We start from the raw sequence: 25293 nt of genomic DNA on the forward strand, positions 1-25293 counted from the left end.
AAATACTAAATGCTGGACTTGGGGTTCTGATTTGTTAAGGTACCGCCCTTAAAGATACATGATTAACTAAAAGTGATAGTATAATGTGGAAAGTTAAGTGATGTATATATCCCAGTGGATATTATGGTAGTCTTAAGAAAGTTTGCTTCATTAAACTATTTTTAAACTTGAAAACTTCACAGTTATGGGAGACAGTTATAGTTGTACAGGAACTCACAGGCTATAAGAAACATGTGACAGTCATGGATGTATAGGAACTCACAATTTATAAGAAACATGTGACCCATACTACTGTTTGGCTATGCTTGGTTGTAAAGCTCTTATGGCAACCAATGTAATGTCCACATTGCATTTATTATCCTAAAGTCCTCCCACTATTGCCACTATTCAACAGTTTCTACTCTTCTGGTTCCATTTAAGAGCTTCAGGATCAGTGGAGTAATTGAAAGAGAGGGGGCACTAATATTCCGAGTTCACGTTTGGACCCAATTATTACTTTGATGCATATTTATATATTTCCAGCAGAGTAATTCAGAGAGGCACGGCATTGATATTAGGAGCTCACTTTGGGACCCACTTATTGCATTTATGCATATTTATATATTTCAAGGAGGAGTAGCAAAACGAATGCATAAAAATAAACTCATAATGCCAAGACACGTTACAATGTATTTTTCTATTTATCATTTAATTTGTTTCTTGTAATAGACTTAGTGCTTGAAGGTTTCCTGCATGAGTGTCTTAAGTACTGTTTCTGATAGATATTAGCACTAGAATTAGCACTGAATAATTATTTGTGGAGGATCTGCAATTAGTTTCTTCTTCCTTTCTGAAGTGATCATGCTGTATTGTCTGGTTTTCTTTAGTCATAAGACCAGGCCTGCCATTTCTAGGTGTCCCTTACCAAGAAGCCCTTCATTGCTCTGTGCTTTGGCTTTGTCTCTCTCCAAACTAGAACTTGGCTACTGTTACTAATAATAACACCATTTGCACTTCATTGAGTTTCAGTGAAGAATAAAATCATTTATCTGCATGAAAGCACATGTATACAGCTGATAACAATTATCAATATAAAGTAACTATTGAGTGACCAGATTATCAGCTACTTTATGCAAGGTGAGTTCAACTTTAATTGATTCTTACCTATTCCAAAAGTTTCCAAGGTAATTGCACATCTTACTCTTCTCTGCTCCAAAGTACATATTGTCAGTGACCACTTTTTGAATTTTTTTTAAATTAAGTATTAAATCTTTGTAAGGTTCAATACTGAAGGTTTGAAAGCAACTTATATTTCTACTTAGGATTCATAAAGTCTCACGTTTAATTTCTAGATTATAAATTCCACTGATAGAACACTGAGAAATATCACACTAAGAAGCTGTGAATCACCTTTAGGCCAAAGCAATTTACTTTTTTAAAAATCTGATTAATTTCAACACAATCAGCCAGTATGTCAGATGATTTCAGTGCCTCTGATCGATGCTGACAGGTAAGGAAATTAAAATCAGGAAGGGAAGCAATTAAATACTGACAAACATTACTTAATGAGACAACCAAATCATTCATAAGCTATGGAATGTTTGATTCTTAAGAAACATTTTAGGGTGGTGGGTGACAGAGTGCATTTTAAAAATATTTTTGAGAGTGGAGCTGGATCTAAGTGCTTTGAGTGAAAAACTAAGGGACAGGGTTCTGACTCAGAGTTCAAGCTCCTATTCTGGCACCAAACAAAAACAAAAATACAGAAAAGCATTGTGGTATTTGATTATTGGAGTGGAGGACATTTGATACTTCTCATTTAACAAAGCCTTTGTCTCAATATAACATTTCAGTTGCTTTTGGGGATAGATGTGTATGTTTACAATTATAACGTTATTTAATTTAAAGAGTCTTACCATAAGTATTCCTATCGTCACACAAAATTTAGACAAAATTTACACAAAATCTAGAAAAAATATATTTTTCCTATAGATGAAAAACTTGCTAAAATCGATCTCTCTGCTCTCTTCATTTCCCAAATCTTTTTTCTATTTTTTCTGATATATTTTCCTTATTCCTTATCATTTTTCATGTCTTTATCTTCCTTCTACCCCTTGGCTTCATGTATTCTGTCTTGTTTCTTTCTTTCAAAAGCAGCAGAATGATTAATCATATCCTCTAAATAGTTTCAGATAGGTTTAGGGAGTCTTACTTAATAGAAGGAAGTTTTGCTAGAATGAATTTAATTGTACAGACTGGTTTTGACCGAAGTGACCACTCTTGGTGAGAATGCTTTTCTTGGGAGAGGAAGGATGTCTTGACAAAGGATGCATCCATGGTACAGTCTATTCTGGGTAAACAGTCCTAAAATACACAGAGGTGTCAAGGATTTCTGGCTTCATTACATGGGATTTATCTGGATAGTATGGAATTTGTTACTTTCTCCTGTGTCTTTTTGGGTTATGATAAGCTTCATTGCATTATGAAACACACAGGAGGTAATGATGACATGTCTATTTTCCTATGGTGCATGTCGTAGCTGTAAGGGTTAGTACTTTCCTGCCTTATGATGAGCCTTACTGATTGATGAAGGACTCTAAGAAAATTATTTGGTGCAGACACTGGTTTTATGGCTTGTGTTTCAAGACTTTGACTAAGGACTTGGCAATCGTGGAACTCTATTGGAGAGAATTGAGAAAGTGTTCAAACATGCCTTCTGTCTCTGCTAAATAATCTTTCACCTTCTGTTCAGCCTTCATATCTGAACTCTTTTCCATCTCTTTTCACTTGCTAGTGAGAAATGATCTGAAATTAAATGTGCTTCAGTGTTTTGACAATTGAGTTTTACAGGTTATGTATATATTTGTTTTGTGCTTCCTGAAATTAAGTTGTCCTCTCCAAATAGCATGTTCCAATGGAGAAGCTACATACATAGAAGTGTAAATATAGGTTTTTGATATCAAAGTACAAGAATTAAAAAAAGTCAGCTTCAAGTTAATCTTGTAACATTTAAAGTCTGCTTTCTATATTGGTAAAATTAGAGCAATAAAGTCTTATTGGAGTTCTAGTGATGATGATTTGAGATGTAATAATTATGCAAATATTTTCCAAACTATACAATAAAATATAATGTCAAAAGCTGATTAAGGCTTTGATTATGATGGTAGGATAACAGATTTCTTGCCTTGTATCTTTTCAACTATGTTCTTTTCTTAATCTTATTTGACTTCTATATAAAAATTGGATGTTAATAAAACTCCCCAGACGTCTTATATTTTTCAATAAATCTGTTGTTTATCTAATATTTAAACAATTTCTCTTTGTTCTTTTGGTTCTGTTTGAACTTTGCTCTATCTTTCTGGGAACTTTGCTCTACCTTTCTGAATTCAAGGCCCAATTATAGGCACAAACTTTAATATGATGTGTGATTTCATCATCAAGTTTTTCACTTAATACAGTGACTCTTATTTTTGGAAAGTTGAATGCTACTTGATTTTTATTTTTACTTATTAATTTTTTTGCGGTACCTGGGCTTGAACTCAGGACAGCGTGCTGTCCTTTAGCTTTTCAACTTAGGGCTGGCACTGCCACTTGAGTCACACTCTTACTTTTAGCTTTTTGGTGATTAGTTGGAGATACAGAATCTTAGAGACTTTTTTTTTTTTTTCTGCTGAGGCTGTTTTTGAATCTTGACCATCAGATTTCAGGCTCAGGAGTAGCTAGGATTGCAGGTATGATGCACTGGTGCTGCCTATGATTTTAAAAAGTTTTTGATACTTTGTCTTTTAGAACAAGAGTTCTTAGTGTGTCTATTGTTAGGTAAGATTGGGTGATATAGCCAATGATAAATATTGTTTAGTTTTGAAAGTAGAGTGATGTAACACTGACATACCTAAAGAATTTCTAGAGAAATTCTCTACTGTTGTGTGCTTGTTAAATCTTTTGATCATAGAAGCATCAGCTCCTAGGAAGATTTGGTATTGTTTTGTAAACCACTACTACCTCTCTCTACATAAAATAATAGAAAACCTTCTGACTGACAGTTTAAATCAGGACAATTTGGCTGTGAATGATATATTAGAATCCTCATTTGCATATCAGGAAATTGGCAATCAGAGGGATTAAGTAACTTGCCCTAGGCAATGGAATGACTGTTAATCTGGGGAAATTTTCCTGCTTCCTCTTATCAAGTCACCTATCTGGTTTTGCTTTATTGTTCTTCACCAAATCTAGAGGGCCACTTTTACAAGTTGTTTTTTTCCAGCCTAATAACCTAGAAGAAACTAAGGTGGACAGTGCTTGCACTAGTGGTTAAGGCCTTGGTTTCAAACGAGCGATCTGCCATGTACTGTATTGTACTGTACTATTTAGTTTTGTGCAAGTTACTCACTTTCCTGAATAGTTTCCACATCCATAAAATGAGGATAGTAATGACCAGTTGATGTGGCATGTTTGTGAAGATAATCATGAGAGATATGCTAATTCTTTCTCATCCTTTCTATCCCTCTGAGAGGTTGAGTAACATAATCTCTTCCTGAATCTTCATTGGGTTGCTGAGGGATGAAACGAAATAATGAATATGGAAATGTTTTGCAAAGCACATAATCACTATATAGAAATAGAAGGTTATAGATATTAATGAGTAAAAATAGGCTTAGTTTCCAAGAGTAACTTCTACCTATTTCATTTGCTGATTCTAGCATTTAAATTGGCTGAACGGTGTGCCTACTGTCCGGGAGTCAGCTACCTAAGGTAAGAAAGAGAACATTGTTATCTTTTCTTTTTTTTTTAATTTTATTTTATCATAAAGATGCTGTAATGCTAATAAGCATCTGAATCAATAATGTTTACAGCTGGGTTTACTCCCAGAATTAGATATACAATGGTATTTTGTGAGCATCAACACTTGAAAAATATCCAACACAGTAACCTGCCCTTCATTTATGTCCTTTTGATTAAATTTCCCATTTTAACTTCTGCTTCTTAAAATTTAATACCAAAAGTGTAGACAATGTGGTAGATTCAGATTGAATGACAACTTTAGCATACATTACATATTTTGCAGTAAGATGTTCTCTTTCTTTCTTCCTTTCCTCCCTTTCCTTTTTCCTTTCCTTCCCTTTTTCCTTTCCTCTTTTCTCTTTCCCCTTTCCCTTCCTTTCCTTTCTCTCTTTTCTTGTTCAGTATTGGGGCTTGAACTCAGAGCCTTGAGCTCTTCTTGTCTTTTTGACTCATGACTGGTACTCTACCATTTTAGCTACACCTTCACTTCCAGCTTTTTGCTGGTTAATTGGTGATAAGAGTATTATGGATTTTTCTGCTTGGACACTCAATTCTCAGATTTCAGTTTCCTGAGTAGCAAGGATCATAGGTGTGAGCCACAGTGCCTGCTCATCCATTGTTTTATTGAGTCATAGCTAGTATGTGCCAGTAGGTCTTTCTACTTGGTTTCCTCAGTTTTCATTCATTGAGTACATTTTTCATTATTTTATGCTGCCCATGTTACTTGTATCTGAAGGGACCAAAGGATACTAGTAGGATTAAATACTGTCTCTTATCTGTTGTGCAAATCATTAAAAAACTATAGTATAAACTTTTAATGAAAAAGAAAATCCCAAGAAGATCACGCGTGATTCAGTCTTTTGAAACCCAGAAGCTATTGTATCTGAGTGCCTTTCTCCTTAGAGACTAGTACAAAGGTCTTGACAAAGAATATATTTATCTTGAGTATACCAGAAAGAAGGAGGTTAATTGGAGAGAAAATTTAAAGAATAATCACAATTTAAAAATTTACACAGTGTGATCCTGTCATGCAGCTAATTTGTTATTATCAGTACTTCTTTTTTTCTTAATTTTTTTAATTGTGAAAATACCATACATGGGGGTTACAAGTACATGGGCAAGGTAATGAGTGCATTTCTTATCAAGCATTGTTGTCTCCTCCTTTGTTTCCCTTTCCCATCCCTTCCCATCTCCTTTCCCTCCTTCCCCCCACACCAGAGTTGTAAAGTTCGTTTTTAACATAACATCTTGTACATCTCATTGTTGCAATGGGTCCATCTGTATCCCTATTGAGCCCTATTGTATTCTTTGTAATCTTTCAGAAGCCTTAATCAAAAAGAAATGAGAATTAATAAGATGCTCTTAACTATAGGCTTTGTAGAATAAAACTTTGTAGAAGATTTGATATTATCATTTAGAGTACTATAATGTTTGTTCTAGGGAATATTCCATAAATTTCTACGGTATACTATTTCTATGGAATAGTTCTATAAAACATGTAGAAAAGTTCATGTTCTATAGAACATGACTGGTTACATGGACCTTTGAAACAACTAAATTTAGTTAGTATTTTTCATATTCATAGGGCTAAGCAATTTAGAATTGAGTGGAAATTGTTAGGCTAATGTGATTTTTAAGCTAGTATTTTTCAAATATACTATATAAGAACATGCTATGGATAAGCAAGTAGGTGACATATGGATTAATTAAACCAGACATTGTACTTGAGCTATTTAGATTTTTTCTACATTTCACTATCTCTGTCTCTCTTGATCTGTGTGTGTGTGTGTTTCTTTCTCTCAAACACTGTGGAATGAACCTTAGTACTGCAGTGCTATCACTTGAGCTATGCCACAGATCTTTGTTTTCATTTTATTCTTGAGATAGAATCTTGGTAACTTTTCCCAGACTAGCCTATAACTGAGGATTTTCCTCACTGTCTCTGAAATAGCTGGAACATGTCTGGCTAATTTTTTTTCTCATTTACAAAAATGAACACATTATTAAAAGAGAGAAAAAAGAACAGTGTTTTTTCATCTTTTACTTTAATTATAGTTCATAAAATGTCCTTGCAAAAGCTTCTTTTTAGCATATTCATTTTTATGGTTAAAGAGATCAGAAAAGAGTAGATCAGAAAAGATAAGAATCTCCCATTATTGTTTTTGAAAACTCTTGAAAATAAAGATACTACTTGTTCATTTAGAAACATCAGTATATTATCCTTCTCCAGGATTCTAGGTGTTAAATGCTGATTCAATAGCTTTAAAAAATAGTTAACTATGTTCGTATCTACTGAAATCCATCTTGAAACAACGATGTTTTAATCAAGCATTTAAAGGCCACAATAATTTCTGTTGAAAAATATCTCTTTCTATCTATCTGAATTTAATCTCTGTCTTTTGGTAGAGAAGGCTGTTCAAAAAGAGATAAACTTTTCAAATAATGCCTGAAAGGTAGAGAAATAAATGTTCTCTAGGCTTGAGGTAGAAATTTTTAAATAACTGTGGTAAATAATTGGTATTAGTGGCAGTAATGAAGAAAGAATAACAGTTTAGATAAATAATTAGACTTGACAGTAGATGTGTCAACAGGTACCCACTTAATGAGTATAATCATTGTTTTTTTCTTTGCTTTCAACGTTGATCTACCAACTGTGGTGTGTTCTCTGTCGCATTTCCAAACCAGATCTATTTAGAGCTGCACTTCATGGAATCTGAAATGGTATACCCTGTTTACTATTTAAAGCTGATGCCTCATGTTCTTTAGTAGTCAAAATCAGTACTAGAACAGGAACAGGCTTTTGGCCTCCTGTAGAACGTTTATTAGCCCTGTTTTCAATGGGGTGATTCATAAACAAGGATAAATAGCACCCAATTAATTCTCAAGGAATCCTGTCTATATTGCCAGAGTGTATTGTTTGACAAAATTTTGGAGAAATTGCCTTGGTCTACCTTACATGAAATTAATCAGTTACTATTATCTAAAACAGAGAAAGGGTATAGTTATACATGATTTTACTTCCTGATTACCTGGACAGAACCTCCTTGTTCTAGGAGAGTATAGCAATGTGTTACAAGACAAATTCCTGTGGCTCCAGTTAAGAGCCTGTATGAATACTTAGGTTTTGCTTATTTCACATACCAGAGGAGTAAAGTTGATGATCTGAATAACACATACTCTATGATTGGGCATTTATATATTCTTACCATGAAGACATGAAATTTCAAGTTCGATAATTTAAAAAATTGATATTTTCTATTGTACCTAACCCTGAAGACATGAAATTTCAAGTTCAACAACTTAACAAAAAAGGATCTTTTTCTATTCTATGACAGTGTCCTGAGTGTTGTGTTTAGAGGATCTGGTAAAATCACTTACTGTTATTAACTATTAAGAAGAGAAGAGGTTCCCCTTCTGTTATTTGGCTTTCCCATGGTAAAGCACTGGACTTATAAGACGAAGACAAGAGGGGTGTTTAAGAATCAATTTAATTCAAGCTGATTCTAATGATAGTTTAAAGAGAATCAGATATGAAATATTTTTAATTATTAAAAACCTGTCAATTTAGCTAAATTTACTATATTAAAGATGGGGATTTTGGGGTGAGGAAGGGAACCCAGTATGTCTAAAATGTTGCTAATCAATTCCAGGCTAAAATTCTTTTTGACTCCATAATTGTATGTATGTTTTAGATGAGAAGTGTCTTTTTATTCATATCTATTATCGTCTAATATTTAAAGGCAAGACTGATTCCAGGGCCTATACAAGAATGTGAAATTCCCTGAGAGCATAAGTCAGATTCAAGTGTCTTCATTAGTTCCACAGGATGGTGATACTGAGGGTTCTGGCTGGCTCCTGCTCTGTTTATTGGGAGAATTGTAGATCTCCTGCAGTCCTTCCTCTGTGAGTCATTTTTCTCTGACCTCACCACTGTTTCTGTTGCCTTTCTCCTTTGTGAGCCATTGAACTATAGGAAGCTGAGGATGAGCTAGATGGTTCTTCACTGCATATGTTTAGGAAAATAAAGGATTCAAGGGCAGGAAAGTAATAGCTAACAATGAAATCTGGTTCAAGATTTGTTCTTTCCAGATGGTGGGACTACACAAGACTCACTGCCTTGTTGTTTTGGGGACTAGGTTGGGGCTGAGGCAAGTAGTATAATTTTTTTGCCAAAAGCAAATTGATACTTTCATGGATCTTCAAGATCCAGTGAAGAACACAGTAATTTTCAATATAACATAACAAGATAGCGTTGAATCTAAACAATTACCATAAATCACATGGTACAAAGATTCACATAGTAGAAATGATTTTTACTGAGTCTGAGTCTCTAATTCTAATTGTAATAGGTTATGGCTTTAGCCTCCATTTCTCTACCTGTTAGATGGGACTTGATGTGAGGATAGCTGATGTCAAAGGGCAACCCTTGACCCTGGTTTCTGTGTCTCAGATTTACTATATGGTTTCACTGCAAGTTTGCAGCCACACTGTGCCTGACTTTCTGTTTTGTCACGGTCATATCATTCCAACTTCCACAGTATATTTGCAACTTTTAGCCTTATTTTATTAAATAAAGTTTTATCCTACCAGTTAATAAGTTCTATCCAGTTAAGGTAGTTAAGGTTCTTGCTTAAAGTAGCTGTTCTTAATGTGTGTGTTTGAGATAGAGAGGAGGAAAGGGAGGGAAAAAAGGAAAGGAGAGAGAAAAAGGAAGGGAGGGAAAGAGAAGAGAGAGACTGAATATTTGAATGAGGATCATAAAAATTTTTGGAAAATAAAATAAGCCTGTTAAATATCTGAAAAATGTAGAGCTGTAGGGAACATTAGCTATAATTTCAGGAGGGTTTGTTGCTATCACATGAGAGCTAAGGTAGGGACAAAAGTATTTTTCTATTTGGGAAGTCTGATGTGGCATTTGGTTGGCATACATTTCCTGTTTCTGTTGGATTTTTCTCACAGTTCATTGTTTGTTCTTTTCTGTCAGAATCCCTTAACATGATTGGACATTCATAGATCTAAAATAGTTGAGTGATTTTTAATATCTGGATTCTTATTCTGTGCATTTCATTAATTAATTGATTATTTCATGCAAATGTACCTGTAATCCAGAATCTGCTAAGCATTAGTCATTTCAGTATGGCACATTAGTTTATGTAATCTTATAAAATTATTTTCCCCAAGTTTTCATATAAAGATACCTAGCTCAGAAAAAAGGAATAATTTGGCTAAAATTATGTAGCTAATAAATACTAAAGTTTGGGTTTAAATGCAGACCTACTCCAAAATATGTAACTATCCCCAGACATATGAATAGAGACCATGACATAAGTTCATAAATCATGGAAACCCATTGAGGAGTATAGCGCTTGTGCTCTGTGGGGGTTTGGTGAAGGACAATATTGTGCATTTTGGATCACTTACATGAAATTCATTAATTAAATTTTTATCCGCACTTTAAGAATAAACCATCAAACAATTATATAAATAACACAATAACTAACTTATTGTTTTCTTTTTTCCCCCAAACTTCTATCAAGCTAGCTGTATTGATAAGTAAGACAGAACACTTAGAGTCATTATACTTTGATCATACTCAAATAACTCAAAAATTATTGACTGTATTGGAATTTCAATGCCTTGGGGAATCTATTCATTTGTTTTTTTTTCTCTCTATTAATTTGAACATGGGGATTTTAACAGAGATAGATTTCTGAACATGCATAGAGCAGCACAAATGCAGATGTGAGCAGCTAGAATCTGCGTTCTGCCAAATTATAATGACTGCCACATGTGAAAAGCTCATACTTAGAGCTGGTGACCCACTGTGAGTGTATGTGGAAGCCAGAAGAGTGAAAGTCAGATTGGAGATGGACATAGCCTCAGAGATTGTCAGGGACTGCACCCTCACCTTGGTGATAGGGAAGTAGGAGGTGCTTGTCTTACTAGGATTCAGACAAGTTAAGAGATTCTGGAAAATAATGACAGAATAAGATCTAGGCTTTGTGCCAGCATGGTTATGTGTATTTTCTGTCTTGCTGTAACTCACACTAATAGGCAGATATACCTGGATTTGGAGCCCAAAATTATTGTCAATATGGCCTTGGATAAGTTATTTGATTTCTTTCCATCTCAGCCTTGTTGTTTATAAAGTGGAGACCATACATTTCTGATAAAACTATTTTGAGCTAAATGGAATACCAGTGTGCTGCTCAATGCAGTAAACTTTTGGTATCCATGAGTGCATGGTTACAAGTAGAGCTCCACTGAGGAAAAACTGCAAACTCTCAGGATGCACAGGGTTCAGTATTCTATTACAGATGTTTGATTTGTTTTTTCCCCACAACACACCCAATTTCTGCTAAAGACACACTGCCCTTCAACAAATCTAAAATTTTCACTAAAATTGAGCAATGCGATTATTGCTTTTGGGGCATCATTTGCTTTTTTGGAGGCAGATTTTGGCAAAATGAAGGAAATGGCAGATCACATAGTGATTAAAACACAACTGACAACATAAAACAATGTGGGACTGAGAGCTTCTCGGCATCCACTGAGTTGAGTAATAATGCACATGCATAAACTTCAGAGTTTTGTTTTTCAGTTTCTTTTGTTTAATGTAATTATTTTTTGACCATGCTTATTTAAAACCACATGTACTAAATCTGTGAATAAGGTGAGCTTATTCTTTATGGAGGAATTATTTTCTATTTGATTTGTAATTCTCAATCAAGCTCAATGAACCAGACACTGTTATTTTTGAAGATACTGACTGGGGTTTGAATACCTGAGTAGGTATTCTACCATTTGACACAAGCTCCCAGCAGGAATTATCTTCTCTTTATGTGTTTATTTTCTAACTTCATTCTGATTTTTTTTTTTCTGTGAGTTCTTGCTTCTGGTCTGAGGAGGACCAGCAGCTTCAATGTCACTTGGGCATCTGATGGAAATGCAGATCTCAAAACATACTCTAGATCTCTTGAATAAGAATCTTTACTTTTAACAAGATCCCCAGGTAGTTTACATGCTCATTAAAAGTTTGAGAAGCATTCTTGTGGGCTTGTGTTCAACTTCAGGCCATGACCTGCCTACAATGACTGGCACACTGCCTGCATTCTTGGGGTGTGTGGTACCCAGGCTTTGAGATCGCGGGAGGGAGCTACATGAAGTCACTCCTTGAGAATAACAGAAGGCTGGGTTGAAGGGATCCTGCAGCCTTTATCTTTTCAACGCCCTTCATTGCTTCAGAAGTGCTGTTCACAAGGAGGTCAAACCCAATTGGGTTCCAAGTGTTTCTGATCCAAAGTCCATGTTCTTTTTATTAAATCACGATGTCTCAGTCAAGAGGAATGCTGGCCTGTGTGAATGATAACTCTTCGTTCCTCACAGTGTGAATATTTCCACAGTGGCTGTTTTACTCTATTACTCAGTTCCTAGAGGGGAAAGATTTTTTTTTGAAAGATAAAAAAAAAAAAAAAGCTTTAGCTGAAAGCCAGGATCCTGCAGCTTAATCAGTTATTTTCGTTTTTTAATGAGGGTGACTATTGTGAAATAAGTAATTATTAATTACTCAAAACTAATGAAATATTTTAGTTTCCTTCCTCAAAAAGCATATGGAAGCTAAAAGAAAGCATATGGGTGTTTTTCAGGAAGCATATTGGTGGATGGACGAATTACAGTGGTGCCAATATGCCTTTGCTGTCTGGCTGGGGCCATCACTGTGAGTGCTGGCATCTCAGTCCTTGTGTATTTAAAGGAATTAAGAAAAATTCCATCTGATATGTGCCTTGGATTGTTTCTGGAGTTACACAGCATTGTCTCATAAATTTCTAGCTTGTCTCCATTCAAACATTCCTGGTTGAGTGTGTCTGGAAATCTCTGTTCTAAGTAGCTGCTGTGGGTCTTCCTTTGCAGATGTGTTTGATCTGCCACAGTAGAGGGAATGGATGTGGCCCATCTGAGGTCCAGGTGTTGAGAATCTGGCCCTCCAACAGTTTAACACATTAATAAGAGCAGTATTGTAAACTGGGATTTCCTCATTCCATTAAGGACTCTTTGTGAGCTCATGACCAGCCACTAAATCTCTGCACTGCATATTCTTCTTTGTAAAATTGGAGTTATGATGCCAGTGTTCCTTAGTTCACAGGCAGGCCATTTATCCTATTTGTAGTCCCTCCCTCCCTTCCTCCCTCCCTCTTTCTTCCTTTCTTTCTTTCTTTCTTTCTTTCTTTCTTTCTTTCTTTCTTTCTTTCTTTCTTTCTTTCTTTCTTTCTTTCTTTCTTCCTTCCTTCCTTCCTTCCTTCCTTCCTTCCTTCCTTTCTTTCTTTCTTTCTTTCTTTCTTTCTCCCTCTTTCTTTCTTTCCTTCTTTCCTTTCTTTTTTCCCTTTTTTCCTTCCCTCCCTTCCTTCCTCCCTTCCTTCCTCCCTTCCTTCCTTCCTTCCTTCCTTCCTTCCTTCCTTCCTTCCTTCCTTCCTTCCTCCCTCCCTCCCTCCCTCCCTTCCTTCCTTCCTTCCTTCCTTCCTTCCTTCCTTCCTTCCTTCCTTCCTTCCTTCCTTCCTTCCTTCCTTCCTTCCTTTCTTCATCATTCTGGTGAACAAATTTCAGGTTGTTTGAAACTATGTTGTCTCTTTTTGAGATTACATACAGCTAGGCTTGGAGAGATCAAAGGCAACACGATATGTGTGAGAAGATAGCTAGGCCAAGTAGCAGAAAATCAAGGCTCTATACCAAGCTGAGTTGGTAAGTGTTTACTTCCATTTACAAGCAGGGTAGCTTGCTGATTTGTTGAAGCCTTGGCAATATGTGGAGGTGAGTTTGATCCAGAGCCGAAAGTGCTCAATGTACAGTAGTATATTTGGGGAGTGAGAGATTGGAGAACATTTTATTCTTGGAGTTTTCTTATAGAGCCAGGGATTAGAGTTGTTTTAGAAAGAACATGAGTTGGAATTTGATAGAGTATTATAGAGAATTGAAGAGTAAATCTCTGCCAAGTAAGACAGAATCTGCTTGAAGTAGAATCCAGAATCAGTTGTGTTACAAAATGGTATAGATTACAAGCATGTGCGGTTGAGAAAAATTATTTTCTGGTAACTGCAATTACTTCATCTATAACATACAAGCTTTGGACAAGATTCTTGTGAAGAAGCCTCAAGGACTCCAGCTGGAAGTCTGCAAGAATCTTATTCCCCTGTCAGAGAAGTCACATAGCAAAATCCTTGCAGTTAAATAGTGGCATCAGAACAAGGCCAGGAACCCAAATGTCTCTACTCTGTTTCATTGTGCTTCCTGCTATTATTCATATAGCATTGTGATGATGAGTGTATAGGGTGGCCATTATTCTTCTAGCCTTTAGAGTATAAAACATAGAATGCTAAAGTGCCCTGAAACCTGGGAATAGTAAGAGATTTAACCTTCCCAGAGACACTTGGCCTGTCTGCAGAGAACCAGCTCTTACGAAATGGACTTCCCTCCATTTTGCGCTGTTTTTTTTTTGGCGGGGGGGAGGGAGAGGAAGCACATCTCCTTTCCTAGGAAAAACTTTCTGGCCATCCTTTAGTTCTGGATTCTGTTCTTAACATTCAGTTTTGGAAGCCAGGCACAGGTGGTTCATACTTGTAATACTAGGAGGCTGAGATCTGAAGCTTGCATTTTAAAGCCATCCTGAGCAGAAAAGTCTCTGAGACTTCTATCTCCAATTAACCACTAAAAAGTAGAGCTTCCAAGAGGTAGGATGCCAGCCTTGAACAAAAAAGCTAAGGGGCAGGGCCCAATGCCTAAGTTCAACCTATAGTACTCAACAAACAAAGCAACAGCAAACAAACAAAAACATCCCAAATCTTCAGTTTTAGTTTTTTTTCTTTTAATTGTTTTATTTCCTTTAAATAGTTAGTTGTACAGAGGGGTTGCTATTCAATAAAGCAATTTATGAATATGGTATGTCTTGATCAATGTTACCCCTTTCAACATACTCACCTATCTCTCACTGTTCTTAATTTTGTGAGATATTCATTAAGCTTTTACTGCATTTTCCTCTTTTCTAAGAAGGATTCTTGCTGCATTGTTCAGGTTCACCTTGAATTACTCCTGTCTCAGCTAACTGAGACACTTTATAGTCACACTTTATTTTGTGTATCACTTGTTTATTTTTTTCTCTTTTCCCCATGTTTTAGAAATACTGAATCTGAGTACTACCTTTTCTTCCTGAGTTTTTGAGCACAGTGCACTAGACAGAGTACTCAGTAAAGAAGCATATGATTTTGTCCTTGAACAATTTTTTTCCTTCTCTGTGTTGCTTGTTTCTGAAATGGATTTGAAATATAAGACTTACAGAGTTTCAGAACTGGGAAATACCTTAAAAGTATCTGTCAAGTACATATCCCCACCAAGGCAAGCAGTGTCTGGTGAGTGTCAGATCTTTGGATGCTGCCTACATCTAACCCAACATAATAGAATTGGTTGATCTGTGAGTCTCTGAGCGCTTTAATGTGGTGACCACTAGATATGGCTGCTGTATTCAAGAGATGGAAACAAGCAAATCACCTTTGTGCATCTGCTATGTGCCAAGGTAATTTTAAAGTACTTTTACAGAGGAGTTGCCATTCAATCCAGCAGTTTATGAACACAATGTGTCTTCATCAGTTTCACCCCTTTCAACATTCTTGCCCATCCCTCCCTCCCAGCCTACTCCATCTGTTACTTTTATTAGTTGCCACGGTGTTTTCATAGTATTTATCTCAGTCAAGAAAAAGTTAGAATCCCTATTCCTACACGAAGATGACAGGTTGTTTGTAAATTCAAACCTGGCAAAAATCTTTGCCTATAAGCTTTGACAAATACTGTGTAGCTAGATGCTTACCTTAGGCTAGGACACAGATATAGGGCTCTGCATGCATTACTGTTTCTTGCATTGACGACAGACAGAGGTTCTGATCAAAACTGAGAGGGCCTGTGGTCACACTGCACTCTCCCAGGCTCTTTTTTATACAGACATCTTTGAGACTTGGGAAAGGTGATACTTGAGTGCTTCCAGCTCCAGTGTGTGTACTATTGCCTTTACTTCCTCTTTACATCCTATCACCTCCTTTTTCTTAGCTAAACTTCACCCCCAATGAGAATCTTCCTTCCTGTTTATTTTTCCTCTATTTCTTCTGCTTCTCCCTCTTCCTCTTTCTCCTGAGTTATCCCTGAATGGCCTATGGTCTCAAAAGTTTCTCTCATGGCAAAGCTCTCTTGTACTGGACTGGGAAAATGCTGGCAGGGAAGATGATACAAAATCTGTGACACACACAGTAAAAATAGCTTGTGATCTATGGGGCTCAGTATTAAGCAAGACGATATTAACGAGGTTTGAGTGCTGTGCTGCAATGTGGCAGCTGCGCAGGCATCTTGGCTGCTTTTCCTCCCTACCTCTGGCAGCTTGTGAGCAGTGTTGCCATAGCGCTCCTTGGGCTCTGTTTAGATCAGCTATTTTCTGAAGGAGTCCCTGACCTTCCCCACAATAGGAACTGTGGATGTGGTCATGTCAGAGCCTCTTCAGGGTCCATGTGACTGGTTTGCCCCCCAAGATGTCTCTTGTAAACTGTTGTAAACTGTAGGAGGAAGACATTGAGTATTCAGGAGCAAGGAGGACTGCTAAATATCCTCTATTCTTCTTGGGTCTGGGAAGACACTGTGGCTCATTGAGTGGAAATGACTTGCCCAAGGCCATAAAAAAGAGACAAAGCTGGGGTAGGAACTCTGCTGATCTGATTTCCAATACTGACTCAAGTCTCATGGCCCTGTTCTACCTTGAAGACTATCTGTCCATGGACCATATCAGAAGACATCACTATACCTAGAAATAAGTAGAGACCATGAAAAAGCAGCCCACTTCAAAGATAGAAATGAGGGGAGCTGGAAAGGTGGCTCAGTTGTAGAGTGCTTGCCTTGCATGCATGAGGCCCTGGGTTCGATTCTTCAGCACCACATAAGCAAAAAGAAAAAAAAAAGCCGGAAGTGGCGCTTTGACTCAAGTGGTAGAGCGCTAGCCTTGAGCTGAAGAGCTGAGGGACAGTGACCAGGCCCAGAGTTCAGGCCCCACGACCAGACACCTCCCCCCCCCAAAAAAAAGAAAAAGATAGAAATGAGGGAATGAGGGACATGCTATGGTTTGGATATGTACCCCATAGCTTACATATTGGGAAGTTAATTCCCAATGTAACCATGCTGGGAGGGAGGGCCTAATAAAACATGATTAGATGATGAGACCTGGTCTAATGAATGGATTCACATCACCATCATGAGAATGGGCTAGTTATCTCATAAATGGACTTGCTAATAAAAATGGGTCTGCCTTATCTTTCTCTGTTGCTTTCTTACTTTTGTGTTCCCTTGTTGCTCTATTTTCTACCATGTAATGATGTAGCACAAAGTCCTTCACCAGATACAAGCAATACCTTCTTGGATTTCCCAGACTCCAGAGAACCATGAGCCAAATGAACTTCTAAATTTATAGCGATAACTTACCCAGTCTCAGGCTATTCTGTTATTCAAGCAATGCAAAATAGACTAAGATGAGAAGTAAGTTACTGAATGTAAGTGTCCAAGAGATCACACAGCAAATCAATGCCCCTTGGCAGAGTGTCTTCAAGGAAGTTCTTCCATCAGATTCTACCAATGCACAGACAGAGAAGGAATAATATCATGTTTTCTATTGCTCTGAATCCTTTCCTAATATCACAGAACACATCACCTAAAACTTGCATTAAAGCCATTTATTATTGGTACCATACTTTGTTTGTACTTTATCATCTTAAGTATTCTTCCAAAAGTTCGTGTGAAATACTCTTTCCTCCTAAGATTATAGGGGACTAGGAAACAGAAATTACTACTCAGATGAATCTTCCTTTCTTCCTCTTCTCCTCTTTCCTTGTCTTGCATTCACAACACATGATAGACATGTTTAGTGCATTTTTATTCCGTTTAAGTTGAATAAATTTGGCTGATTTCTTTTACTAGTTGCTGATAAAATTTGGCAAAGTGTTCTCCCACCTTTCTTTATGTGAAGATTTCTCTTTTTGGTGGTATCAACATTTAAATTCAGGTTCTTAGACTTGCTAGATGGGTGCTGTACTACTTCAGTGATACCTCTAGACAACCAGATATTTTTCCCCCCAATATTAGGGATTAAAGGCAGGGCTTTGTATGTGCTAGGTAAATACTGTACCACTTGAGTTATGTTCCAGCTTTATGATTTCTTAGACATTCTTATTCAATTTTTATAAAACTGAGTATGCTTTTATTACCTCATTTTGCAGTGGGGGAAAAAAGTCAGGTGACCTATTGAATTAAACTGAAATAATTATGCTGGAGTACTGGCTTGGATCAAGATCCTTGGATTCTAAATACTGCAATATTTCTTCTTTTACCCAAGACTTACAGAAGAACTGTTGTACTTATGACAGTGTTTCAGGCTTCCGCTAAGTAGTTTCCAAACCATTTGGGTTGTAACCTACCCCCTTAAGTGTTTGGGAAAATAATTATAAGGCCTCAGGTTCAAATAGTAAATTATTATGCTTTGGGCAACATTTTAGTTGATTTATTCCTTCAGTAAAACCAAGAGGAAAACATTGCATTTCTGGCTAATTTCTATAATTTGAAACAGGATTTGAAGTAGTTTGTAACTCTTTCACTTTTAGCAAATAGAAGTATATACTGAATAAAAGGGAAAAAGCTCTTTTCACCAAAATGACTTGGCTGTTTTAGTGAAGAATAAAATTAAACATCCTTTTTGATTTTCAGAGAAGGATGCAGGAATTATATATATATATATATATATATATATACACACACATATATATATATATATACATATATCTATACACACACACACACACACACACACACACACACACAAAATACTATGCAGAGGGGTTGCAGTTACGTGAGTAGGGTAATGAGTACATTTCCTATTGATCATGTTCCTTCCTCTTTTGTGTTTCCCTTACCATCCTTTCCCTCCCTACCTCCCCAACTCCTCCCTCCTACCCCCCCCCCCCACATTGTAAAGTTCATTTTCAGCATAGTGTCTTATACATCTCATTGTCACAGTGGTCAACCAGATGCAGGAATTTTTGAATGATACTATGAAATCTCAGAGTTTGAGTAGTTATTGCTACTTTGTAGGCTTTTAAAAACTGTTTGCCATATTAATTAGTTGATATTCATTATGATATCCTCACTTTTATGAGATTTGAATGAATTTTTGCTTAACTATTGCATTATCTCTGAAACAAATAGAAAGTATTGAGCAATTTATGTTTTTAAAGTACATACTTAGAAAGAATATTGCTGTTAATTTAAATTTCAGTGCAGAGGCAAAGCTGATCTGTAGTAAGTATAGTATCTGTTTTATATATAGATCCTGTGTTTCCTTTCTGTGTATTTCCAGGTGTTTAAGGAGGAGAATGCGTTGAATAATAATAGTATAATATCTAGAGAGAAAGTTGAGCACATGAGAAAAATATACATGTGAGTCTATTTCTGTATTTTATACTCTGTGTGTGTGTGAGAGAGAGAGATTGAAAGAGAAAGACTAGATTATGATTTCTGTAAGGTTTTCAGAATTTGGAAGTGAAAGATAACTTTGGGATGAATAAAAAAACTAGATTGTAACTTCCATATATACGGGAGGAAAGGATATTAAATTTTTTGTTTTAGAATTGTAAGTAGAGTAAAAAATTAGAAAGTTTCATTTGTCAGTATTAGATGGAAGTCAAAGACTATTTTTATACTTTCTTTGAGAAGAAATTTGTCTGGGAAATCTTAGCATTCTTATAAAATTTTCAGATTTATTAGCTCCCATTAATAACCATATATTGATGAACTTAACCTTCACTTTTTTGTAAACAGTGGCCCTGAGAACATGTTATTCAGTATAATAGGTGCACAGGAAGGAAGGAAGGGGAATAAAGGTAGGAAGGAAGGAAGGAAGGAAGGAAGGAAGGAAGGAAGGAAGGAAGGAAGGAAGGAAGGAAGGAAAGAAGGAAGGAAAGAGAAGAGAAGAGAAAGAAAGAAAAAGGATGGGGAAGGAAGGAGGGAAGAATGAGGGGAAGGATGAGAGAAGGAAGGAGTAAAAAAACATACCTTTCTACCTTTTTAAAAAAACATTCATTTTGCTTTAGTATATATGTGCATGTGTGTTTTCTCAAGGGAATTTAGAGTACCCTGAAAATAAGGGAGATATTTTATGTATATTTGTGACAATGGCTTTATGAACTCAGGTGCAATAATTTAAAAACAGTCTGGTTCATTTAAAATCTCTTTAGAAATCATCATGTTACCCTTGAAATCCTTCCACCTAATGGACTTCTTTTGGAATGAAGAAAGTCAATCTGCCTTTTTGCAAAAGAAATGGGTTCTTCAGGAGTGAAACTGCCTGTTTACATACTGGCCTAAACTGTTAATGTAGGAAAAAGTTTCATATAATATAAAATGTTAAGAGCTAGAGAAAATATACACATGTGATATATAGAGTGCATATATATATATATATATATGATCTGTTCCTTGTCATAATATTTAACTTAAAGTGCTATTTACAGTAATGAATCAAAATGTCAGTTTTAAAAATATGAAGTGTCAAAGTGTTCCCACGTTGCAGAAAAGTTTGATGTGACAGTTTGTTAATCATATGACTATTATATCAAATGTGTCTCACAATGTTTTTTGCTCAATGCTCTTTCTTGAAGTCTCCTCACACTTTTTTTTAAAAAAATGAATTTGTAGTTCAAGTTACTAACCCTCAATGTACATTTGGCTTTTGTACCTCCCACACCTCACACAAATGTTGCTATGTTTTTCTGTACTTAAAACGGAATGGATTTCCCATCATTGTAGAGTGGTTTGATTTTGTGACTGACACATTTATGCATAGTAGCTACATTATTTCCTCTATTGTAATATTGCTGCTTTTACTACAGAACCATTACCTGAAACTTAACATATAGAATGGATGCTTTGTTTTTCTCCAAGCAGGGTTTTCCAAGGTATCATTTATCTGTCTGTATTTATTAGTGCCTACTCTTTGTTCTTTGTCACAGTTTTGAATTTTACTTGGCACAGTTGATTACATCAACTTCTTCATTCTTCTAATAGAAGCTGACTTACAGAACACAAGTACACATTTAGGAAGAGGCAGCATTTTTTTTTTTAGGAAAGTTCCATGCTATTTTCCCGCCTCATGCTCAGAGATCACAGCATCTGTGCTCAGCTCCCTTCATAATATCATTAAGCATGAGATTAGATGACATCACTGAGTTTCTTTTTTGAAGTACTTGGACTTGAACTCAGGGTCTGGAGCTCTACCACTGGAGCCTTGCCTTTATCTTGTCTTCCCTCCTTCCCCTCATCCTCTTGGTTATTTTGGAGATGGAATCTCATGGAAATTTCTACAGGGTCAAGCTTCAAGCTGCGATCTCCCAGTTCTCAGCTTCCTTAGCAGTTAGGATTAGTGAGCCATGGGCAACTAGTGTTAGATCATAGAATTTTTCAACCTGTCCTCAAAACAGCTTTAATGTTCCAGAGAGAAATGAATACTACCACGATGGCATTTGAGGTGGGCATTGTGGGCTCTCTGGACCCTTCAACCATGGCATGCTACTAATAAGATTTAAAGTCTTTTATGATTGTTCACTTAAATGAAAGGTTCTTTGAAAATTACCAGCCAGCTATTGGTTATGACCATCCTAGTTGCTCCAGAGTAAGTATTCTCTGACATTTTCTCTACAGGTTTTCCGTGGGTGACAAAGCCAAGCAATCCTGCCTGTTCTGGTCTCTAGGGAAGTTTTTTCTGTGATTATGAGACTTTATACTTAGAGTAGAGCTAAGAGTTACTGAGAGTTCATCTGTGTGTGATTTTAGTATTTTTTTAAGTTCAGTTTTAATAAACTTACTTTTCTCTTAGATTTTTGTTTTTTTGTGTGCTGGTCCTAGGGCTTTTTTGTTCAAGGCTAGTGCTCTACCATTTGAGCCACAGGTTTACATGAGTCAAAGGTGCCCAAGTTAACTTTTTTTTTTTTTTTTTGTCAGTCATGGGACTTGAACTCTGGGCTTGAGCGCTGTCCATGAGCTCTTCAGCTCAAGGTGAGAGCTCTACCACTGGAGCCACAGCGCCACTTCTGGTTTTTCTTTTGTTTTGTTTTTGTTTTTGTTTATTGGAGATAAGAGTTTCACAGCCTTTCCTGCCCGGGCTGGCTTTGAACCGCAATCCTCAAATCTCAGCCTCCTGAGTAGCTCGGATTACAGGCCTGAGCCCTTGGCACCCAGCTGACTTAACGTTTTTTAGATAGACAAAAATCAAGAAAGGAGAGAATGGTCAAAACCCAGCTTTTTAAAAAAAGACATGAAACTTTTTCTCACAGTGAAATGCTTGTTTACTAACAAATCTCATTAAAAATATGTGGGCAGCTGACTGCCAAGTCAGGAATGTTCCTTTTAAGGTCATCTATCAGATACTAAAACCATGTATCAGATAATCATAAATATACAGAAGCCAAGAGGGATTTCTTATTCATTCTCTGAAGACATGGTTGAGATGAAACAAAATATTCTAACCGAGTATTGAATTCTGAAAATACAGTGGTAAGAGAAACAAAGAATTCTGTGTACTGTTTTGTCCAAAGTAGAACAGTATAATGCACTTTTTGCATAGTAGTATGACACAGAAGAACAACCCAAAACAGCACGTTTGTGCTCTAGTTTCCTTTAGTTTAGTATTGATTCTTTTCTGCCTTTGTTTTCTCCTTGATTGAGAACAAGGTCCTTGAATTAAGGATTTATCTCTCATGCCACTGACCATTTCTGTTGTACCTGCAGTCATAGCTACGTCATCCATGAGCTCAATAAATATTTACTCAGTGGATGAATGATTTCTGAAAGAGAAAAATCATAACATAAACCAGGAAAATGTTGACAAGGTTACTACTAAACTTCCTGGTGGTTTTTTACTAAATGTTTATTGAGTTTGGCTCTATTCTGAGCATTTGCATCATCACCTCAATCCTTACAGCTAATGGAAGTTATTTTATTATTTTCTTCCAGAAGTAATTTATTAAGAACCAGGGCCTTATTATGTAACTCTGACTGGCTTAGACTTGTATATGAAACCCCAGGCTGACCCTCAGACTCATAATTCTCTTGATCTCTGCTACTCAACTGCTAGGATTATAGGTATGCATAACACTTAGTTTAGGAAGGTATTATTACTATTTTCCTGCTGAAAAAATTGAGAACTAGAGACATTATCTAATTTACCCAAGATCATATAGTTTATAGGAGGTAAAGTTGGGATTGGAACTCAGGTAATTTGGCTCTATTAAGTATTCCCTTACTAAGCTATATTGTGTCCAGACAGTGGTACAATTACACACACCCGCTCTGCTTTCCAGAACATTCTGAGGCTTAAAGAAGTGGTCTGAGTGGAAGTATTAGGGAAAGGAAATGAGTGAATCAACTATAAGATTAAAGTAGTACACAAATAATTCTAATTGGCGTAAGAAGTAGAAACTTTAACAGTGACAGGTCATAAAAGAGCAATTACTTCTGAGTGGGCAGGGGTTCAGAATAGTTTATGGGGAGGAGTATCTTTTGGTTTGGCCTTGACATTATGAAATGTTCATAAAGAGACTGTTTGTAGGCAAATGAGATAGACAGTGAATAAAAGAGACACTGATATACTACTGTTTCTTTCCTTGAATCCTTTCACAAACTGTGTTTAGTGGGGACTCGGGGGTGGGAGACTGGGGTGGGGGGAGATGCTTGTGGTAGAAGGAGAGAAAACCTGAGTAGGATTCTATGCAGGAAGGTAAGAGCATTTCCCCGTCTTTCTAGATGTAGGCAAAGCGATGGTTCATGCCTCATCTTCATCAAGCTGTAGCCCATTGTATTTTGATGCGTTGCCTGTAATTATTATTCCAAGAGAGCACTGCTTTAGGAAGAGTGGCCACATTTGTGTGGGAGAGGCTCCCTCCTTTGGTGCACTATGAGGTGTTGATAATGTCCTAGGGAGTCCTGGGAGAAGACGCAGTCTGTTCACTATGACTCTCACCTTGTTTGTTTTTCCCTTTCAGCAACTCCAGCTCCTCATGGGCCCTAGCAGAAATGTTTGAGGCCACAATGAATAGATTTATGTTCATTTTCTAGCAAGTTGTACCTTAGGAAACACTAGTCACCTCAAAGCAGAACCAGATCTATGCACAGGGCAGGCCAATGTCATCTGAGAGTAGTTACACAGAGCCTGTTTGTAATAGAAAATTATTGTCTCATTTGGAATAAAGTCTAGGACCAAGAGCACAAACTTAAGTGGCTGCTCTACTTCTAACAAAGGAAGAAGTAGGAAGTGCAGATGCATCACATTTTGAAGTGGAATGTTCCTAACTCCAAATGGTAGTTAGGAACCACAAGAACTCTCTACGCTGGCTCTCCTGAGACTACATTGTGTCACTGTTGGACGCAAGGAGGGCTCTATGCTCTTTTCTTTCTTTTGCCTGGATGATGCAGAAAGCAAGTAAGAGGATACACTGAATGCCTCCTCCATGCAGGACAAGATGTTAGGAATTGTGATGCTGGATTTCCTCATTGAAGCCCTTATCCATCTGATGACTCCGAATGATCAATTTTCCTTTATAGGTAGGGATGGGCTATCACAGGGCTTCACTCTTCGTGATTGTATCAGGACATTTGCTGAGATCCCTTCTTTCTCTTTCTCTTTCTCTCTCTCTTTCTTTCTTTTTTCTTTCTTTCTTTCTTTCCTTCTTTTCTTTCTTGCAGGTCAGGGGCTTAAACTCAGGGCCCAGGCACTGTCCCTGAGCCTTTTTGTGCTCAAGGCTAGTGTGCTACCACTTGAGCCATAACGCCACTTTCGGCTTTTTCCAAGTAGCTTATTGGAGAGAAATTCTAGTTATTCTCACACATCGTAAGTCCAAAAGAGGATACTTTTGGGGGAAAAAAACACAAAAGTGCAATTCCTAAGTGCCTCTTCATATTTATATAAAATAATATACATACTGAAATGAACTCCAAAATACAGAAACAAGAGACCTCTTTTTTCTTTCTTGTTTTTAATGATTCTCTCTTCTTTACCTTATGTATGGTATATTCAAGTGTGTACCCTCAGAAGGGTTGGGGGAAGGGTACAGAACTCGAGGGAAAATGGTGAAAGAGTTCAGCAGTGGAGCTCACTGGGTACTGGAGAAAGTGAACTATACAACTTGTGGGTAGAGACAGAAGGGAGGGGACTGATGGAGAATGAGGGACAGGAGACACTGTGTGAAAGGAAATGTACGCATCACCCGACTCATGTAATGGTAATCCCTCTGAACATCACCTCTATAATAATAAGAAAGTAAATTAATTTGAAAAAAGTCATGGACTTTCCTTTTTGGTCTGGCTTCGAACTACGATTCTCAGATTCCAGCCTCTTCAGTAGCTAGGACCTTGAGCTCGCCGTGCCTGGCTCATCCTTTCTTTCTTGACTGACTTGGTGAGGTTCTGTTCCTC

General features: G+C 36.8%; 1 protein-coding gene across 6 annotated transcripts in view; it reads left to right on the forward strand.

The window, feature by feature from the left end:
* The window catches only part of Lpp (LIM domain containing preferred translocation partner in lipoma), a 694821-nt gene that overhangs the window by 177471 nt on the left and 492057 nt on the right, over positions 1-25293 (forward strand). For all 6 annotated transcript variants that reach the window (XM_070029814.1, XM_070029810.1, XM_070029813.1 and 3 more), the window contains one exon: positions 4680-4731. The gene's annotated coding sequence lies outside the window, so the exon portion shown is untranslated. The remainder of the gene's footprint in view (positions 1-4679; positions 4732-25293) is intronic.

The sequence above is a fragment of the Dipodomys merriami genome, unplaced genomic scaffold (genome assembly GCF_024711535.1).
Source record: "Dipodomys merriami isolate MVZ:Mamm:240054 unplaced genomic scaffold, mDipMer1.0.p SCAF_2, whole genome shotgun sequence".
Lineage (NCBI taxonomy): Eukaryota > Metazoa > Chordata > Mammalia > Rodentia > Heteromyidae > Dipodomys > Dipodomys merriami.